The sequence below is a fragment of the Nicotiana tabacum genome, chromosome 23 (genome assembly GCF_000715075.1).
Source record: "Nicotiana tabacum cultivar K326 chromosome 23, ASM71507v2, whole genome shotgun sequence".
NCBI classification, from domain to species: domain Eukaryota; kingdom Viridiplantae; phylum Streptophyta; class Magnoliopsida; order Solanales; family Solanaceae; genus Nicotiana; species Nicotiana tabacum.
This window is the reverse complement of record NC_134102.1, coordinates 68041921-68048841: the sequence shown is the minus strand read 5'-3', so window position 1 is coordinate 68048841 and position 6921 is coordinate 68041921. Positions and strand designations below refer to the sequence as shown.

Sequence of the window (6921 nt, the reverse complement as noted above, 5' to 3'; positions counted from 1 at the left end):
GTGAACCTTACATTGTGAAGTTTAAGATATAATAATTCAAATAATAATTAAACTTTAAGTAAATTAATAAATTTAAATTTCTGTAAAATATAAAATTTATGTACTAATTGATATAACCATCAAGGGGCGGATCTATGGGCATGTGAACTCATGATACTTTCGTCAAACTAGGTATTTTATGTATATATTTTTTAGAATTGATCTACCATTATCTATTGAAACTCATGCTCCATATCAGTTGAATAATACACTTGGTTCAATACTTTAGTATTATTTAGTCAAAAAAATAAGGATGAATTTTCACTTTATATTTTTTCTCCTTTTTTTCTTTTATGGTACACCTATGTTCTAGAAATTTTAGAACTCCCTATAATAAACCATCTATATTTGTGTACCAATTAATGAAAAACCAGCTCAATAGTTGAATCCTAAATTTGCCCCCTAATTTATGCGCTTCCATTTCGAACTGGAATTTTCCTAAGATAAATTTATCTTTTTGAATTAAACAGTTGGTGTTGAATTTTTTAAAAGAAATATCATGTAAATTGAATAGAGGAAATAGTACTTAATATTTATTTGGGAAGTTGAAACTTGAAAGTGGTGGAATTGAAAGCTTGCCAATAAGCACAAAGGGACGGTTTGTCGAGCATCATTGATTAAACAAAAAGGCCAAAAAGTAAAAGAACAAATTCAATTGGTTGAAGGGGAAGCAAAGTACTTAAATTAGTATTACAGCCAGTAAGTGCCATGTGATTGTGTTTTTCTTCGTTGGCAGTGGGTATTATATACTTTTGGGAGTTAGATATGCAATCTATTCTCTATTCTTGCTCTCTCCAGCCCCACTGGTTTCTTGTTTAGAAAACAATAAACGACTTTTCTGCTGTATTCCTGGTGCAACAAGTGCCACTTCTAAAATTAAAAATTCCTAGATTTTCGGAATATTTTCTTATTATATGGGAGTATAATTTTCTAAAACTCTTCATGATCGTTCAGTGTATGAATTAACCATGTTGAGATTATATTATACCGTACATCATGCATGGCGGCTCAAGCACATATATATGACATAAAGTCAAAGTTTAATGTGAGGTCTAAATTTAAAAAAAAAATTAAAGTATATATTTTTATTTGAAATTTATCCTTCTAACTTTTTGAGATGCAAAATTGTTAATAATTTTTTTTTATAATCGATCTCCTCTAATAATTCCTTTTCAATTGATAATATAGCCAATTCATTTAATCTTTGTTGAGACACTATTTATTTTAGATAAGATTCTATCAATTGTAATGTTGAAAAACTTCTTTCCGCTGAGACAACTGTTATATGAACTGTTAATATTATTATAAGCAATATCAACATTTGAAAAAGAATCCAGTCTTTTCATTTGATTGAGTATATCGATTAAAGTATTAACTTCTACTTGTACGTTGGGAAAACTATCCATCTACCCAGTTTTAAGTAAGTCAAATGGCTACTTGATTTACATTTCTAAAAAAAATTCTTTCTTTTATATAGAAAACTTTACTTTTGTATTAAAAGTACAAAATATTATTTTTTACAATATCTTTAAACCTATTATTTCAATAAAAATAAAAATGGAGCCTCCCGAATTTGGAGACCTAAGGCTTACTAGTGATACCATTAAAGTCGGCACTGACACCATGCATGGGCAATAATGCTTGATTATCACACAATAAATAATATCATAGAGATTGTTATACATTAAATAATACTACATAAATTTTTATGTACGACCTGCTCAAGAATATATATTTTTATTTAAGTATTGTTATCCTGGGGTTATTAATACATTGCACTCCCTTTTACTTGAATTATATTGAAAAACAAATGTTGTACTAGTTATGTGTAATTTTATCAGGGTTGTTCTTTCTTCTACATAAAATCAAATTGCAGACTCCAAATAATCTATTTTAGTCGTTAATAAAATTTTGAATCCTAGTAAAATAGACATGGTTCTTGAATTATTGGAGATAGTAGGATACAAAGCTTGTATAGTTGACCTCGTCTTTTTAGGGTTGAAGTGCAAGTTAATCTCATTTTTTTCTTTAGGGGTGTACATGGGACAGAGTTGGTTCGATTTTTATCAAAATCAAACCAAATCAACTATTTCAGTTTGGATTGCTTCGGTTTAGTCGGATTTTTCGGATTTTCGGATTTTTTGTTACTTAAATATTATTTCAATCTTACTTTGTTAAATATTTGATAAGTAAATATATATTTAGTAAAAATATAAAAAATTGACAAACATATTATCGATTAAAATATTCTTATGGGAAAATTCTATTAGTAACACATAATAGTTGATTTTTTTAGTCGTCTGACAAGAATTTTTCGTTGATGTACACTTTCAGGTTAACCGAATTTAGTAATTAAAAATAAAAATCAATATGATACCTAAATATTAATAATCACTTCACATTCGAAAAAGATAGAAGAATTTAATAGATCTTAACATATGATATGAATATGGAAGAACAAAGAGATATGCGCATTTCAGTAACACTTGATAAGAAAGTGATCATACAATCTATTATTTAAGGTCAATAAATATGGAGCACTTCATATTCTATTAAAATTTATATCTCGCAAGAGAATCCCAAATATTTCTAGACATTATTTAAAGAAAATTCTATATAAAATCTTAAAATTATATATAAAAATTATATATTTATATATTGGGTTGGTTCGAATTTTTTTACTCAATACCAAATCAAGTCGAACTTTTTAATCGATTTGATTTGACTTTTGGTTTGGTGCGATTTTTCGATTGGGTACACCCCTACTTTTCTTTATAAATATCTCGACTCTTCAACCTTAAGCATTGCATGTGTGAGTTTTCCCCATACAACCCAATTATGATTATCATAAAGTGAGTTGACTTCGAATTTAAAAATTATTTTAAATTTGTTTTGAGAGAAAATGGATTTTATCTCATTAAATAAAACTACAGTTGTTCTATAGTATTACAACCCATTTTGATGTCTCGAAGGATATTTTTGTTACCAAACTTAGCTATTAACATCCTACAAGCATTGTCTATTACAAGCACAGCAAAAAAAATTTAATCTTTTTCCGCTATTATCCCCTGGTCACAACAAGACTGAGCCCGAAATCAAAGTGTGGTCTTGACTCAAAGTACAAAAATAGATGAAAAAACCAACTGATAACCAATTTATATATAACGCATGTGTTGAATGCGCTATACCTTAACGGCACGCATGCAACCCATATGCTATATTTAAATTTTAAAATCTATATATGAAGTTGAAAAGACAGTTAGGTATAGTGCATTCCATATATGTGCTATACCTATATTAAAAAAGCCCAGTCGTCTTCTTCGCGGACAGAATCGAAAAAACAGCCCTCCCTTTTTTAAAACTTAAACCTCAATTGGAGCCCACCCATCCCCCAAAAATCGTGTCCCCTCTGTATTTTAGCGAGCTAACACCGGATCCAAGGTGTTGTCGTATAGTGGATCTCTTCTATTGCTCGTTTCGGCTCCTAAATCCTCGATTTTTCACAATTCAAAAAATTATAAATCGAGGTATTCCATAATGTCATTTTTGGAACGAAGAAGATGCGCGAAGAGTGGAGGTGGAGCACGATGGTTCCTGTATACAAGAACAAAGGTGATATCCAAAAATTGCAATAACTATCGGGGTATCAATCTGCTTAGCCATACTATGAAAGTCTGGGAGAGAGTGGTAGAGTTAAGGGTGAGGAGGAGTGTGTCTATTTTCGAGAACCAGTTTGGATTTATGCCGGGGCGTTCGACTACAGAAGCCATCCACCTTGTTAGGATATTGATGGAGCAGTATAGGGAGAGAAAAAAGGACTTACATATGGTGTTCATCGACTTAGAAAAGGCGTACGATAAAGTTTCGAGGGAGATTTTGTGGAGATGTTTGGAGGCTAGAGGTGTACCTGTTGCCTACGTTAGGTTGATTAAGGACATGTATGATGGAGTAAAGATCCGAGTGAGGATGGTAGGTGGGAACTCAGGCCATTTTTCGGTTATGATGGGGTTGCATCAAGGGTCGGCACTCAGCCCTTTTTTGTTTGCTCTAGTGATGGACGTACTGACGCGCCACATTCAATGAGAGGTGTCGTGGTGCATGCTATTTGCAGATGATATTATATTGATTGACGAGACGCGAGATGGTGTGAACGTGCAATTAGAGGTATGGAGGCATACCCTGGAATCTAAAGGTTTCAAGTTGAGCAGGACCAAGACAGAATACTTGGAGTGTAAGTTCAGTGGCGAGACTCAGGGAGGGGAAGGGGAGGTAAGGCTGGACTCGCAGGTCATCCCTGGGAGAGAGATTTTTAAGTACCTTGGGTCTATTATTCAGAGGGGTGGGAGATTGATGAAGATGCCACACATCGTATTTGAGCTGGATGGATAAAATGGAGACTCGCTTCCATTGTTTTGTATGATAAGAAGGTGCCACCAAAACTTAAGGGTAAGTTTTATAGAGTGGTGGTGAGATCAACAGTGTTGTATGGGGCGGAGTGTTAGCCAGTCAAGATCGCTCATGTCCAGAAGATGAAGGTAGCAGAGATGAGGATGTTGAGATGGATGTGCGGGCACACTGATGGTAGGCTATAATTACGTATTTTAGTCACTTATTGCACTCTAATTCACTGCACTTTACTTGTTTTGAGCTTTAATTGATAGTATTTTGCACTTATTGCATATTTTATGCCCTGTAAGAATGATTCCGAGTTATGTAGATGTTGTGGAACTAATTCGAGCTATTTGGAGCTTTGAAGTCTGAGTAAAAGCCCAAAGTACTAAGCCAGAATCGTGTACGGGGGTCGAGGATCATTTCTGGACGTCAAAAATCAAGGAAGAAGCAACATCTGAAGAAATGCACTAGTGCGACGCACTGGGCACCGAAACAATGTATTTTTGTGTTAGGAATTGACAAAGTTCATAGGCTGGGTTTATGTGGCCTGACAAGAAAACGCAATAATGCTACGCACAGTGCGATGCATGAAAAGTAATAAGTTTGCAAGTTTTCCTATTTCGGCTAGGAAAGGATGATTTCGTTTGGGCCCGACCCTACTTGGTATAAATACATAAAAAACGTTATTTTCTGAACTTTTGACATACTTTAGACCTAAGGAGGCTAAGTAGGAGTTGGAAGAATACAAGCACAAGGATTTCATCTTTCCTTCCTCACTCAAGACCCGAGTTTGGTTTGAATTTATGTTTTCCTATACTTTAATTATATTTGTGGTGAATTACTCCATATCTATGGAGTAGTTCTCTTTAGGGTTTGATGAATTTGGTGTATTAATATTTGTTTGTGGATTATAACTCTAATTTTATGTAATGAAGCATTTTTGGATGATTTAATTGTTGCATCTATATTCATTTGTTCATGTAATCACGAAAGGCATAACTTGTGATATCTTTGCATTATATTGTTGGTTGAGTTCTTTAATTCTTCTTAGTAATCAAAATAGGCTAGTTGAATCATTGATTAAACCTAGTTAGGAGGATAATCGATATAGGTTCGCCTAAAGACCAATCCACTACGCATTCTTGCATATCTTCACGTGCTTAAATTGGTTCATCTTGTGAGGTTGAAACTTAATCGAGAGAGGAGTTTCTACTAAACGTTTGAACTAATAATTGAGTGAATTCGAGAGACTCACTTAAACATTAGAAGTGAATTATCTAGAGCTAGATCCCAAATAATTATCTTGTACCTATCCTATCAACCCCTATTTTCTCCCACTGATAACTTCCTTGCTTAACTTTGTTGCAATTGTCATTAGTCAATAGCTTTAGATTTTTAGTTAATCTTAGTTAGAAATCATATAAACCTCAATTGTTGATTCTCCTGATTAGCAATCAAGCTAGAAACTACGAAGATATTATTTAACTCCAATCCCTGTGGATACGATATTATACTATACTATCTTTGACTAGCGAGCATAATTTAAGTGTGTGTTTCGAGCTCGTCAAATTTTGGCGTCGTTGCTGGGGATTGGCAATCAATAGTGTTTGAAATAGTTTGTAGTTCTAATTCAGGAATTTTTCTTTTTATTTAATTTTATTTTTCCCTTTTTATAGTTGGTGTTCTTTGACTGTGCGCAGGTTACAGGTTCGGAGTGGTGCGTGACTAGAACTTCTGCGAAGGAAGTGCTACCATACGAGTCAGAGATTGAAAAACAACTGCGACAGTTGAAGAAGGAAAGAAATCTCACTGAGACAACAGAAAAGGTTGGGCATTCCTCAACCAAAGAACTTATGGCTCGAAATGGTAAAGATAATGTAGATTTGGCTGCGAGAGAAGCAGCCCAACGAAGAGAACAAGTTGCACGGGATGCTGAGGAAATAACTATTAGAGATACGCGGAACCTCTATGAAGAAGAGAGGGGTCTCAGACTTAATCAACATCAACCCTTGCTTGGGAGACCACTTAGCGATTATGCTAGACCGATCTACAATCAAGGATATCAAGTGTTAGACCACCACCAATTGCAGCAAACAATTTCGAGTTGAAGCAAAGGTTACTTCAAACCCTTCAGAATTGTTGTGTCTTTAGAGGGAAGCCAACTGAAGATCCAAAAACACATCTAATGGACTTCGAGGAGATTATGAACACCTTTCAATACAATAGTGTGTCACGAGATGCAGTGTACTTGAGGGCATTTCCCTTCACACTCAAAAACGATGCAAAACAATGGCTTCGAAGCTTACCCGCAGGTTCGATTAGAACGTGGGTGGAGATGACCAGGAAATTCCTTGATAACTATATCTCCTCAGCTAAAACAGGCAAGTTTAGAAGAGAAATCCATAACTTCTGCCAGAAAAATACTGGAACTGTTTTTGAAGCATGGGAGAGGTTTAAGGAGATTGTTCGAAAGTGTCAACATAGTGGAAT

The 6921-nt window shown here is 34.3% G+C and overlaps 1 non-coding gene across 1 annotated transcript; it reads right to left on the bottom strand.

Annotated features, from left to right (window-relative positions):
* Positions 1-6814: 6814 nt before the first annotated feature.
* Positions 6815-6921, bottom strand: LOC142177737 (small nucleolar RNA R71). The gene has a single exon (XR_012706296.1). It is a non-coding gene; the product is annotated as a small nucleolar RNA R71 (small nucleolar RNA).